Source organism: Pseudophryne corroboree, chromosome 4 (genome assembly GCF_028390025.1).
Source record: "Pseudophryne corroboree isolate aPseCor3 chromosome 4, aPseCor3.hap2, whole genome shotgun sequence".
Classification (NCBI taxonomy): Eukaryota; Metazoa; Chordata; class Amphibia; order Anura; family Myobatrachidae; genus Pseudophryne; species Pseudophryne corroboree.
This window is the reverse complement of record NC_086447.1, coordinates 142,163,385-142,177,152: the sequence shown is the minus strand read 5'-3', so window position 1 is coordinate 142,177,152 and position 13,768 is coordinate 142,163,385.

Genomic DNA, 13,768 nt, shown 5'->3' with positions numbered 1-13,768 from the left:
ATCTTTCTCACACAGTCAGCTACCTCATTGCGCCTCTTTTTTTCTTTGCGTCATGTGCTGTTTGGGGAGGGTTTTTTGGAAGGGACATCCTGCGTGACACTGCAGTGCCACTCCTAGATGGGCCCGGTGTTTGTGTCGGCCACTAGGGTCGCTAATCTTACTCACACAGCTACCTCATTGCGCCTCTTTTTTTCTTTGCGTCATGTGCTGTTTGGGGAGGGTTTTTTGGAAGGGACATCCTGCGTGACACTGCAGTGCCACTCCTAGATGGGCCCGGTGTTTGTGTCGGCCACTAGGGTCGCTTATCTTACTCACACAGCGACCTCGGTGCAAATTTTAGGACTAAAAATAATATTGTGAGGTGTGATGTGTTCAGAATAGGCTGAAAATGAGTGTAAATTATGTTTTTTGAGGTTAATAATACTTTGGGATCAAAATTACCCCCAAATTCTATGATTTAAGCAGTTTTTTAGGGTTTTTTGAAAAAAACACCCGAATCCAAAACACACCCGAATCCGACAAAAAAAATTCGGTGAGGTTTTGCCAAAACGCGGTCGAACCCAAAACACGGCCGCGGAACCGAACCCAAAACCAAAACACAAAACCCGAAAAATTTCCGGCGCTCATCTCTACGTGGTGGTCACTGTCAGCAAAACTCTGCACTGTACTCCTCCTATATAATACAGCTGCTCCCCAGTCCCCACAATTAAGCAGTGTGAGCACAGATATATGCAGCACACTGAGCACAGATATGGAGTGTTTTTCAGGTAGACAACGTATACTGGTGGTCACTGTCAGCAAAACTCTGCACTGTACTCCTCCTATATAATATACTGGTGATCCCCAGTCCCCACAATAAAGCAGTGTGAGCACAGATATATGCAGCACACTGAGCACAGATATGGAGTATTTTTCAGGCAGACAATGTATACTGGTGGTCACTGTCAGCAAAACTCTGCACTGTACTCCTCCTATATAATACAGCTGCTCCCCAGTCCCCACAATTAAGCAGTGTGAGCACAGATATATGCAGCACACTGAGCACAGATAAGGAGCGTTTTTTTTCAGGCAGAGAACGGATAAAACTGGTGGTCACTGATCAGCAAAACTCTGCACTGTACTCCTCCTATATTATTAATATACAGCTGCTCCCCAGTCCCCGCAATTAAGCAATAAGCAAGCACAAATATTTGCATCAACAATACACGGAGAGGACGCCAGCCACGTCCTCTCCCTAACATTTTCAATGCACAAGTGAAAATGGCTGCGACTCCCGGCTGCTTATATAGAATCCGAATCTCGCGAGAATCCGAGAATGATGACGGGATGATGACGTTCGGGCGCGCTCGGGTTAACCGAGCCATACGGGAGAATCCGAGTATGCCTTGGACCCGTGTAAAATGGGTGAAGTTCGGGGGGGTTCGGTTTCCGAGGAACCGAACCCGCTCATTACTAATATATATATATATAGATGGGGCATTTCAGTCTTCACCATTCCAGTTGGGGCATTTAGTCGCTGCCATTTTGTAATATCTGTGACTAGAGCTTGTTAATGGTAGCATTTTCCTGACCACCCACTACGAATAAGGTCATTCCAATTAATACATTCAATGACCATTTAATCCAACGCAGTTGTGTCCATGTCTTTATTTTAGTTGATAAGCTAGCTTAAAGTGTACAGTTAATGTCAAGCACAATAAATTAATAGACGGCTTATGACAAGCGCCATATGTTCTGACAAACCCACAATTGCATTGGGGCTGAGAAGAGGAGGCGTCCTTATATCATTCTATTATATTTTCACTGATTCCAAAAGTAAGTGCCAATAGAAAGGACATTAAACATTTTGGTTGCATTAGTTGTTTAGTTAAGGAGTGAGGTTCTCCTTATATGTGTCCTCTTTGCAGGCAGCTTCGGCAGTGTGCGCATTAGATGGTACCTACCTATTGTTATTTTTTTGCACATTATACTGTAGCATGTAAGGTGGCAGAGTTTGATGGGGAGGCCTGGAGCTGCAGCTTCATCCACCCCATTATTAATCCGGCCCTGGGCACAGGTACTGCAGCTATGTGATCAGCAAAACAAATTGATTTTGCAGGAGAAGACGCATCAATTATAGGAAAGCATGTTGTGGTGCACGCCGTACCTATTCCTACCAGGGGATCTGATTAGCATACTGGTGTTGTGGATGCTGGCAGTCAGAATACCGACACTGGAATCCTAACACTGGTCACAAGACTGACACCGGGATACCGACATCCAGAGGCAGTTTGACCATAGAGTTCACAGGGAAGATTCCCGGTGGGCCGGCGCACCCGCGGGGCCTGTTTTGTTTGAGGACATGTGGTCCTTTTTATAGACATAATGAATAAGATGCTAAATAATTTGCATATATGAAAATTACTTTGCCACTTAGCCTGTGATTGCAGATGATCTAGTGCAGTGGTTCTCAAACTCGGTCCTCAGGACCCCACACGGTTCAGGTTTTCCATGTCACCCAGCAGCTGCACTGTGTATCACCAACTGTCACATCTTAAAAATCTACAGGTGACCTGCAAAACATGAACCGTGTGGGGTCCTGAGGACCGAGTTTGAGAACCTGTGATCTAGTGCATAGGTTCTCAAACTCGGTCCTCAGGACCCCACGCTGTCCATGTTTTGCAGGTCACTTGTAGATTTTAAAAATGTGACAGTTGGTGATACACAGTGCAGCTGCTGGTGACCTAGAAAACGTGAACTGTGTGGGGTCCTGACGACCGAGTTTGAGAACCACTGATCTAGTGTATGCTCTGTCTGCCTGCTTGGCTGACATATAAGATTGAGTGAATAGTGATTGGGATACGGTTGGTATATATTTCTAAAGAATTATATAGTTTCCTAAATTCTGAAGGTGTATCATATAATGTGCACATAATATTTCATTTTATTTCTTTTTAACTTCCCCCTTGATGCTGGAGATGCGCACTATCTGGAAAGTTTTGGGGGGAGGGTGCTGCTGCCATGGCCCATGGCTAGACTTTACACCTCTGGTGCTGCCCATGTGGGGCCACTAGTACAAATTTTTCCAGGGCCGCTTTTTGTTCCCAATCCGCCCCTGCCGACATTGATGACAATGATGGTGTTGGAATCCTGACTGCCGGCATCCAGATCGTAACATCCCCATTACCAGGACCAGAACAGGGCTCTATGCCTTCTTATATTGACCTCACACCCTAAACCTGTGATGCCATGACATCCCACCTAGGAAGAGTGGCGTCTGGCTCTAGGCAGAGCATCCTAAAAATGCTTTGGACAGCTCCACGGGCTGCAAGGTGCCTGCCCAGAGCGTTCCTTGGATGCTCCAGGCAGCTTAGCAGCAATGATAGAAGGCACCCTGCAAGCCACAAGCAGGTGCCATGGGGTATCGATGGTGCCACCCACAAGGCCATGCACCCGGACCCCCACTAGGGAGAATAAGTGTCGGTATGCCAGCTGTCGGGATCCCGGTGCCGGTATACTGTGCGCCGGGATCCCGTCAGTCGGCATACTGAAGACCACCCCTAAAAACAGGTGTATTTACGCTTACGTTTAATGCTGCATAGACCACAATTGTATCGACACGCCCTCACTTAGCTTTTCCCCAGTAGGAATGCCCTCTTACAGCCAGTTACACCTTCTCAGTTGCAAGTGCAGATGTTGCCCATACTTCTGTGCGCTCAGTTCTAGACTATGCGGAGTGCGATGGCAGGTAAGATATGCTCTGCACATAGTAATAGGGCTGAGGTTACCATTGTTGCATGATCACCACCCATGTACTGTACTTAAAAGCCCTACACACTGGCCGACATCACTGCACGATATGAACGATCTCGTTCATTAATGAACCGTGCTCGTTCATCGCTGGTGCCCAGTCGGCTGTGCATGCAGGCCAATATGGACGATCTCGTCCATATTTGCCTGCAGGTCTATGGAGCCATGTGCCAAATCTGGTGCCAGGGGTGACCCGCGGCTTCACAATCTAGTACCCAGTGTGCCGAAACGGGTGCCAGGGACGACCCACGGCCTCACAATCTAGTGCACAGGTGTGCCGAAACTGGTGCCAGGGGTGACCTGCGGCCTCACAATCTAGTGCCCAGTGTGCCAAAACTGGTGCTGGGGCAATCCGCGGCCACACATTCTAGTTCCCAGTGTGCCATAACTGGTGCCAGGGGCTACCCATGGCCTCACACTCTAGTGCCCAGTGTGCCGAAACTGGTGCCAGGGGCTACACATGGCCTCAAACTCTAGTGCCCAGTGTGCCGAAACTGGTGCCAGGGGCGACCCGCGGCCTCACAATCTAGTGCCCAGTGTGCTGAAACTGGTGCTGGGGCGACCCGCGGCCACATACTCTAGTGCCCAGTGTGCCATAACTGGTGCCAGGGGCTACTGGCAGCCTCACACTCTAGTGCCCAGTGTGCCAAAACTGGTGCCAGGGACGACCAGTGGCCTCACACTCTAGTGCCCAGGGTGCTTAAACTGGTGCCAGGGGCGACTGGTGGCCTCACACTCTAGTGCCCAGTGTGCCAAATCCGGTGCCAGGGGAAATGGGTGGCCTCACACTCTAGTGCCCAGTGTGCTAAAACTGGTACCAGGGGCTACCGGCGGCCTCACACTCTAGTGCCCAGTGTGCCAAAACTGGTGCCAGGGGCGACTGGCGGCCTCACACTCTAGTGCCAAGGATGCCGAAACTGGTGCCAGGGGCAACCTGTGGACTCACAATCTAATGCCCAGTGTGCCGAAACTGGTGCCAGGGGCTACCGGTGGCCTTACAATCTAGTGCCAAAACTGGTGCCAGGGGCTAGCCAAGGCCTCACAATCTAGTGCCCTGTTTTCCATAACTAGTACCAGGGACGCCCCGCGGCCTCACAATCTAGTGCCCAGTGTGCCGAAACTGGTACCAGGGGCGACTGGTGTCCTCACACTCTAGTGCCCAGTGTGCCGAAACTGGTGCCAGGGGTGACCTGTGGCCTCACACTATAGTGCCAAGGGTGTCGAAACTGGTGCCAGGGGCAACCTGTGGCCTCACAATCTAGTGCCCAGTGTGCCAAAACTGGTGCCAGGGGCATTTGGTGGCCTTACAATCTAGTGCCCAGTGTGCCAAACTGGTACCAGGGGCGACCCGTGGCCTCACAATCTAGTACCCAGTTTGCCATAACTGGTACCAGGGGTGACCCGTGGCCTCACAATCTAGTGCCCAGTGTGTCGAAACTGGTGTCAGGGCTATCCGCATCCTCAAAATCTAGTGCCCAGTGTGTCATAACTGGTGCCAAAGGCGACCGGCAGCCTCACACTCTAGTGCCCAGTGTGCCGAAACTGGTGCCAGGGGCAACCAGTGGCCTCACAATCTAGTGCCCAGTATGCCGGAACTGGTGCCAAAATTGACCCGGGGCCTCACAATCGAGTGCCCAGTGTGCCAAAGCTGGTGCCAGGGGTGATCGGCGGCCTCACACTCTAGTGCCCAATGTGCCAAAACTGGTGCCATTGGCGACAGGCGGCCTCACAATCTAGTTCCCAGTGTGCCAAAACTGGTGCCAGGGGTGACCATCAGCCTCACAATCTAGTGCCCAGTGTGCAGAAATATGCCAGGGGTGACCGGCGTCCTCACACTCTATTGCCCAGTGTGCCAAGACTAGTGCCAGAGGCGACCGGTGGTCTCACACTCTAGTGCCCAGTGTGCCGAAATTGGTGCCAAGGACGACTGGCGACCTCACAATCTAGTGGCCAGTGTGTAGAAACATACCAGGGGCGACCGGAGGATAGTGCCCAATGTGGGGAAACTTGTGCTAGGGGCGACTGGCGGCCTCACAATCTAGTGCCCAGGGTGACAAAACTGGTTGAAGAAAACAAAAGTTAATCTGCACACTTTGATATATTTGTGAATACCAGGAAATTGGAAAACAAATACCCTGATTATTTATGCTTATATGATTCTATATTGTCAGGGGGTGCTAAGAAGAAAGAATAGGGTTGCATAGTTAAGGTGCACTCTAATATCATTAAAATATAACTTTTATTATTTGCCTTAAGATTCCAACTAGTGGCTAATATAGTAGCGAAATAATAGGATTTTAATTACCTACCGGTAAATCCTTTTCTTGTAGTCCATAAGGGATATTGGGGAATCTAGTACGATGGGGTATAGACGGGGTCCAAAGGAGCCAGTGCACTTTACATTTCTTCAACTGGGTGTGCTGGCTCCTCCCCTCTATGTCCCCTCCCACAGGCAGTTATACTGTAGGTAAAAACGTGCCCGAAGGAGAAAGGACATATATGAGAGAAGGAAATATGATAACGAAGAGTGGTGAGATTTACATACCAGTAAACCACTAACATATAACAACCAGCATTAGCTGGTAACAACAACAGCAACAGCTGAACAGGTAACCATATAACAAGAACCTGCAGAAAAGTAAATGCAGTGAGGCGGATGCTCAATGGGGGTCATTCCGAGTTGATCGTAGCTGTGCTAAATTTAGCACAGCTACGATCATCTTCCCTGACATGCGGGGGGATGCCCAGCACAGAGCTAGTCCGCCCCGCATGTCAGTGCCGCCCCCCCCCCCCACACAAATACAAAAGAATTGCACAGCGGCGATGCTCTTGTATTTGTGGAGTAACTCCCGGCCAGCGCAGCTCCTGCGGCTGTCCGGGAGTTGTGTTTTTCTGCCGCTGGCCGCAGCGGCTGCGTGAGACATCACGCAGCCGCTGCGGCATGCCCCCCCAACGGTCCGGTCACGCCTGTGTTGGCTGGACCGCGACTACTAAATGGTGGCTTAATGCCGCCGTTCTGCCCCCTCCCGCCTAGTGACCGCTTCTGTGTTCCGATCCAATCGCTGCGACAAACTGCAGCAAGCGATCGGGTCAGAATGACCCCCAATATCCCTTATGGACTACGAGAAAAGGATTTACCAGTAGGTAATTAAAATCCTATTTTCTCTAGCCTGCCCAAAAGCTCGGATAGTTGCAAGGCCGAGACTCCTCGGGCAGTAACCCAGGAAGAACGCACCGATCTTGTAGAGTGGGCCTTCAGAGATTTAGGAACAGGTAAGGCAGCCGACACATAGACCTGTTGGATAGTAAGCTTAATCCAACGAGCAATGGACTGCTTTGAAGCAGAACAACCTTTTTTCTGTGCAGCATAGAAGATCCGCATACCACGCCCTCTGAGGCCAATCCAGGGCAATCAGAATTGCCTGGACACTTTAATTCCTGATTCACTTTAGCACCCTTGGGAGCAATGGAATCGGAGGAAACAGGTAGACCAGCCGGTAAGGCCAAGGCAACACCAGTGCATCCACTGCCCTTGCCCGAGGGTCCCTGGTCCGTGAGCAATACCAGGGAAGTTTCTTGTTAAGACGAGAAGCCATCATGTTTATTTGTGAGCAACCCCACTGGTCGACGATCTGCTGAAACACCAGATGGTGGAGCCCCCACTCTCCCGGGTGAAGATTGTGACGACTCAGGAAGTCCACCTCCCAGTTGTCCACACCCGGAATGAAGATTGCTGACATTGCTCTTGCATTTCTTTCAGCCCAGAGGAGTATCTTTGACACCTCTTGCATGCAGGCTCTGCTTTTTGACCTCCCTTGTTGATTCATACACACCACTGCCGTGGCGTTGTCCGACTGTACCTGGATCACGTGATCCTTGAGCAGAGGTGAGGCCTGAAGCAGAGCATTGTAGATCGCCCAAAGTTCCAGCATGTTGATCGGACGGAGGGCCTTGTGGGCTGACCACCTGCCCTGGAATTGCGCCCCTTGGGTGACAGCTCCCCAACCCCATAGACTTTGATTCATAATGAGAAAGGTCCAATCCTGAATCACAAAACTCTGGCCTTCCATGAGATTGGAGGACTGTAGCCACCACAGGAGGGAAATCCTGGCCTGAGGTGACAGTAAAATCATTCGGTGCATCTGTAGATGCGATCCGAACCACTTGCTCAGGAGATCCAACTGAAAAGTTCTGTCATGGAACCTCCCATACTGTATCGCCTCGTATGAGGCAACCATCTTTCCCAACAATCGTATGCAAAGATGAACGGACACTCGAGTAGGTCAATGACAATGACGTGGAACAGCACCAACTTTCAGATGGCCTGTTGCAACGTAACTTGCATAGCCTCCAAAGCTGGTAAGCTTGATTTGAAAAATCGTTGGGGAGGAGTACTGTCGGACTCCAGCTTGTAGCCCTAAGAAAGGAGATCTCTAACTAATGTATCCTGGCAGGAAGTTGCCCAGACATGGCTTAAGTGACGCAGTCAAGCTCCCACCTCGAGATCCCCTAGGGGTGGGTGGGCATGGTCATGCTGAGGCCTTAGAGGGCACAGAACCAGTGGACTGTTCCTGAGAGCTGGTACTTGCAGGTTTTCTGGACTTACTTCTGGTGCCTCTAGTTGCATTGGAGGCACCTCTGGCCTTAGATCGAAATCAGTGAATCTGAAAGGACTGGACAGATGGCCCCCTGATTGAAGCATCTCACTGGCGGGTCCCCAGAGGGGAGAAACGTTGATTTCCCAGCCGTAACTTTGGAAATCCAGGTATCCAATTCAATCCCAAAAAGCCATTACCCAGAAAAGGGGAGGGTTTCCACACTGCATTTGAATTCCGCATCTGCTATCCACTGACGCAACCACAAGGCCCTGCGCATTAATGTTCCTCATCTCCTTGAGTGAATCACAGAGGACACGTGTAGTGTCCTGAATGTGTTTTAGGAGGGTTAACATAGTAACTAAGGGCATATTCACTTAGAGGCCCCCCTGAATTTGAGTGGCCCAGGAATGAATGGCATGGGTCATCCAGCAACCCGCAATGACCAGCCTTTGTGATATACCAGCTGCTGTGTATAAATACTTTAGGGTAGTCTCTGTCTTCCTATCCCCAGGATCCTTCATGGTACAGGAGCCCGGGGCAGGCAACACCACCTTTTTAGACAGGTGAGAGAAAGATACATCCACCCCAGGGGGTTCCTTCCAAAATTTTCGACCTTCAGGAGCAAATGGGAAAGTGCACAAAAAACTTTTTGGACACTTGGAATTTTTTGTCTGGATTTTTCCAGGCCTGTTTGAATAGGTCATCTAACTCTGTAGAGTCTGGGAAAGTGACATTAGGCTTGTTTTGCACAAAGAAAAACGACTGCTGTAATGCAGCGTCCTCTAGAGGGAGCGCCCCGTATAACCAGAATTAGGGGTTCAATAACCTGAGCAGAATCGGGATCCCCACTAACGGGATCCAGGTCATCCCCATCCTCCTGTATACCGTAATCTGTATCAGAGAGTAGAGCAGGTAACCCACATTTCTCTGGATCTGAATGGGGGGCTGTGCATCTGCCCTAGCAGCTAAATCTGCAACAGCTTGTTGTAGTAGTGGAGTCTTCTGCACATTAGCTGGGATGACATATCCGACATCATAGTTTTAAGAGACCCTAACCAGTGGGGATCTGGACCCTCTCCCCCAGCCCCTTCACTGAATTGTGAAGATTGACTGCCGTCTGCCTTGTTCACATGAAACAGAATCAGTAGATAATGGAGAGAATCTGGTGTGACATACACTGCACAGTTTGTGTTTCACAGTAAACACAACAACATACACATACACACAGATAGTGATATTGCAAGCCTGCCCTACTATATGTGAGAGGAGACACAGAGAGAAAGACACCAGCACACCCTGAGCTCCACAGCCCCAGAGAGGCTGTCAGCTCCCTATAATACAGTAAACACTAACAATTTCTGTCCTAAATAGGATCAGGATAGTGTACACAAGCGGCTCTCCCCCTTTGCTACACCCTGTACCAGATATCCAGCTTGGCTGAGGATCAGGAAGCGCTGTGTGTGCTGTGGATGGCTGCAGTAAGCAGCGGAAGGTGCCAAAATGCCCCAGGTCCCGCTCTGATGTAGCTCCGACCCCTCCAATGGCGCCGGACTCGCGCTAATATATTATACTAGCAAAGTCTACTTTTTAGCTCAAAACATCACAACAAGAACTAATATAGTATATAGATATGCAGTTGAATTGTACACCTCTCAAATATCTATGATCAGATGAAAGATGATTTATATAACCCTTGTCTGGCAGTAACTATGCAGTAACTGGGCTGATATGTGTGTGCTCTGTATTTTATAGCCACAGGCTTCTTTCAGTACTGTATGTTTTACCAGTGCCAGGGATTACACAGACAACATTTTCTAGACACTTACTGTAAGTCAAGTGTTAGGTGCCTTGCAAAATTGCTACATACATTAGTGATGTGCACCGGAAATTTTTCGGGTTTTGTGTTTTGGTTTTGGGTTCGGTTCCGCGGCCGTGTTTTGGGTTCGAACGCGTTTTGGCAAAACCTCACCAAATTTTTTTTGTCGGATTCGGGTGTGTTTTGGATTCGGGTGTTTTTTTCAAAAAACCCTAAAAAACAGCTTAAATCATAGAATTTGGGGGTCATTTTGATCCCAAAGTATTATTAACCTCAATAACCATAATTTCCACTCATTTTCAGTCTATTCTGAACACCTCACACCTCACAATATTATTTTTAGTCCTAAAATTTGCACCGAGGTCGCTGGATGACTAAGCTCAGCGACCCAAGTGGCCGACACAAACACCTGGCCCATCTAGGAGTGGCACTGCAGTGTCACGCAGGATGGCCCTTCCAAAAAACACTCCCCAAACAGCACATGACGCAAAGAAAAAAAGAGGCGCAATGAGGTAGCTGTGTGACTAAGCTCAGCGACCCAAGTGGCCGACACAAACACCTGGCCCATCTAGGAGTGGCACTGCAGTGTCAGGCAGGATGGCCCTTCCAAAAAATACTCCCCAAACAGCACATGACGCAAAGAAAAAAAGAGGCGCAATGAGGTAGCTGTGTGAGTAAGCTAAGCGACCCTAGTGGCCGACACAAACACCGGGCCCATCTAGGAGTGGCACTGCAGTGTCACGCAGGCTGGCCCTTCCAAAAAACACTCCCCAAACAGCACATGACGCAAAGAAAAATGAAAGAAAAAAGAGGTGCAAGATGGAATTGTCCTTGGGCCCTCCCACCCACCCTTATGTTGTATAAACAGGACATGCACACTTTAACCAACCCATCATTTCAGTGACAGGGTCTGCCACATGACTGTGACTGAAATGACGGGTTGGTTTGGACCCCCACCAAAAAAGAAGCAATTAATCTCTCCTTGCACAAACTGGCTCTACAGAGGCAAGATGTCCACCTCATCATCATCATCCTCCGATATATCACCGTGTACATCCCCCTCCTCACAGATTATCAATTCGTCCCCACTGGAATCCACCATCTCAGCTCCCTGTGTACTTTGTGGAGGCAATTGCTGCTGGTGAATGTCTCCACGGAGGAATTGATTATAATTCATTTTAATGAACATCATCTTCTCCACATTTTCTGGATGTAACCTCGTACGCCGATTGCTGACAAGGTGAGCGGCGGCACTAAACACTCTTTCGGAGTACACACTTGTGGGAGGGCAACTTAGGTAGAATAAAGCCAGTTTGTGCAAGGGCCTCCAAATTGCCTCTTTTTCCTGCCAGTATAAGTACGGACTGTCTGACGTGCCTACTTGGATGCGGTCACTCATATAATCCTCCACCATTCTTTCAATGGGGAGAGAATCATATGCAGTGACAGTAGACGACATGTCCGTAATCGTTGTGAGGTCCTTCAGTCCGGACCAGATGTCAGCATCAGCAGTCGCTCCAGACTGCCCTGCATCACCGCCAGCGGGTGGGCTCGGAATTCTGAGCCTTTTCCTCGCACCCCCAGTTGCGGGAGAATGTGAAGGAGGAGATGTTGACAGGTCGCGTTCCGCTTGACTTGACAATTTTCTCACCAGCAGTTCTTTGAACCCCTGCAGACTTGTGTCTGCCGGAAAGAGAGATCCAAGGTAGGGTTTAAATCTAGGATCGAGCACGGTGGCCAAAATGTAGTGCTCTGATTTCAACAGATTGACCACCCGTGAATCCTTGTTAAGCGAATTAAGGGCTCCATCCACAAGTCCCACATGCCTAGCGGAATCGCTCCCTTTTAGCTCCTCCTTCAATGCCTCCAGCTTCTTCTGCAAAAGCCTGATGAGGGGAATGACCTGACTCAGGCTGGCAGTGTCTGAACTGACTTCACGTGTGGCAAGTTCAAAAGGTTGCAGAACCTTGCACAACGTTGAAATCATTCTCCACTGCGCTTGAGACAGGTGCATTCCACCTCCTATATCGTGGTCAGTTGTATAGGCTTGAATGGCCTTTTGCTGCTCCTCCAACCTCTGAAGCATATAGAGGGTTGAATTCCACCTCGTTACCACTTCTTGCTTCAGATGATGGCAGGGCAGGTTCAGGCGTTTTTGGTGGTGCTCCAGTCTTCTGTACGTGGTGCCTGTACGCCGAAAGTGTGCTGCAATTCTTCTGGCCACCGACAGCATCTCTTGCACGCCCCTCTCGTTTTTTAAATAATTCTGCACCACCAAATTCAAGGTATGTGCAAAACATGGGACGTGCTGGAATTTGCCCATATTTAATGCACACACAATATTGCTGGCGTTGTCCGATGCCACAAATTCACAGGAGAGTCCAATTGGGGTAAGCCATTCTGCGATGATCTTCCTCAGTTGCCGTAAGAGGTTTTTAGCTGTGTGCGTATTCTGGAAAGCGGTGATACAAAGCGTAGCCTGCCTAGGAAAGAGTTGGCATTTGCGAGATGCTGCTACTGGTGCCGCCGCTGCTGTTCTTGCGGCGGGAGTCCATACATCTACCCAGTGGGCTGTCACAGTCATATAGTCCTGAGTCTGCCCTGCTCCACTTGTCCACATGTCCGTGGTTAAGTGGACATTGGGTACAACTGCATTTTTTAGGACACTGGTGAGTCTTTTTCTGAGGTCTGTGTACATTTTCGGTATCGCCTGCCTAGAGAAATGGAACCTAGATGGTATTTGGTACCGGGGACACAGTACCTCAAACAAGTCTATAGTTGGCTCTGCAGTAATGATGGATACCGGAACCACGTTTCTCACCGCCCAGGATGCCAAGGCCTCAGTTATCCGCTTTGCAGCAGGATGACTGCTGTGATATTTGATCTTCCTCGCAAAGGACTGTTGGACAGTCAATTGCTTGGTGGAAGTAGTAAAAGTGGTCTTACGACTTCCCCTCTGGGATGACCATCGACTCCCAGCAGCAACAACAGCAGCGCCAGCAGCAGTAGTCGTTACACGCAAGGATGCATCGGAGGAATCCCAGGCAGGAGAGGACTCGTCAGAATTGCCAGTGACATGGCCTGCAGGACTATTGGCATTCCTGGGGAAGGAGGAAATTGACACTGAGGGAGTTGGTGGGGTGGTTTGCGTGAGCTTGGTTACAAGAGGAAGGGATTTACTGGTCAGTGGACTGCTTCCGCTGTCGCCCAAAGTTTTTGAACTTGTCACTGACTTATGATGAATGCGCTGCAGGTGACGTATAAGGGAGGATGTTCCGAGGTGGTTAACGTCCTTACCCCTACTTATTACAGCTTGACAAAGGCAACACACGGCTTGACAAATGTTGTCCGCATTTCTGTTGAAATACTTCCACACCGAAGAGCTGATTTTTTTGGTATTTTCACCAGGCATGTCAATGGCCATATTCCTCCCAAGCTTATCAGGTGTCTCCCCGGGTGCCTGACTTAAACAAACCACCTCACCATCAGAATCCTCCTGATCAATTTCCTCCCCAGCGCCAGCAACACCCATATCCTCCTCATCCTGGTGTACTTCAACACTGAC